At 41.8% G+C, this 1,071-nt stretch overlaps 1 long non-coding RNA gene across 1 annotated transcript in view; it reads left to right on the top strand.

The window, feature by feature from the left end:
- Positions 1-984, top strand: part of LOC103901357 — a 9,823-nt gene extending 8,839 nt beyond the window's left edge. Inside the window, exon 4 of the long non-coding RNA XR_002086227.1 lies at positions 468-984. This is a non-coding gene — a long non-coding RNA (uncharacterized LOC103901357). The remainder of the gene's footprint in view (positions 1-467) is intronic.
- The last annotated feature ends 87 nt before the right edge of the window (positions 985-1,071 follow it).

Genomic DNA, 1,071 nt, shown 5'->3' with positions numbered 1-1,071 from the left:
ACGTGGGTTTTCACAGCTTGAATTTCCATCGAGTAAATCTCGCAGAATATTTCAGTAACTAAGCGGTGGTCAGGAGCACAGCCTTTCCCTTTGAGACAAAAAAAAAAATGCGGCGTCTGTTGCACTTAGATCTGAAAACCAAGTACTTGGGACAGACGGAAAAATCTGAAGTTTAAGCTCTCTGATTATTGTTAAATATTTTGATTACTGTATACAGCGTATTTATTACTTGTCTTCATTTATGTTTGAAGAGCTGAGATTCTCTGAGCAAGTTAATCACAGCATTTCAATGTGAAATATTTTCATAGTTTGGAGCACTCAGATGAGTTTAAATTACACATTTTACTGGATTTTAATTGCAACATTTCTTTATATAAATAACTTTGTAAATATTCTTTTAACCTCGCTGCGTGAAAATACATTAATTTACAATCACGCTAAAATTTACAAGCAATTTTTTTTTCCAGATGAAAAGCTAATGATGAGTGGATTGCAGCAAATTCTCTTCATTAGTTCGTGGCTATTCAGAGCCTTGCAAAAGAACTCACGTGGTTGCCTAACTACACAAAAATAGCAGAATTAATATTCCCTCCGAGTTCCCAGGCACCAGCCGGGGGGAGGCATCCTGCGAGCCCCGGGCGGACCCCGAAGCGCGTGGGAAAGAAGGAGTTAAAACGGGCAGCCTTTCTGGCGAGTCAGCCCGGACAGCGAGCGCAGGCCTTTCCTCTTTCGCCTTTTTTTTTCTTCTTAATTAATCATACGCTGCTTCACAATTTAAATATGGAAATGGCGAGCCATTCGCAATTATTAATGAGCCTGCGGGCTGTCCTGTGGCGTTTCACGACAAGCTGTGTCAGCCCGCGGAAAGCAGCATGGCATCTCCTTTCTGATGTGTGTGAAATTTATGTGCACAAAGGCTCCTCCTTATCTATGCGCAAGCTAAATAAATAAATAAAGGCTTTTGTTTGCCCGGCTACTTGCACATGACTGTTTTGACTAAACCACTCCAGTTATTTGTAACTTTACAGTGCCTAGAGAGAAAAAGCGGGGTGGGGGTGGGGGGGGGTGGAG

Source organism: Aptenodytes forsteri, unplaced genomic scaffold, assembly GCF_000699145.1.
Source record: "Aptenodytes forsteri isolate BGI_AS27 unplaced genomic scaffold, ASM69914v1 Scaffold277, whole genome shotgun sequence".
NCBI lineage: Eukaryota > Metazoa > Chordata > Aves > Sphenisciformes > Spheniscidae > Aptenodytes > Aptenodytes forsteri.
This window is presented reverse-complemented; position numbering and strand designations above follow the sequence as displayed.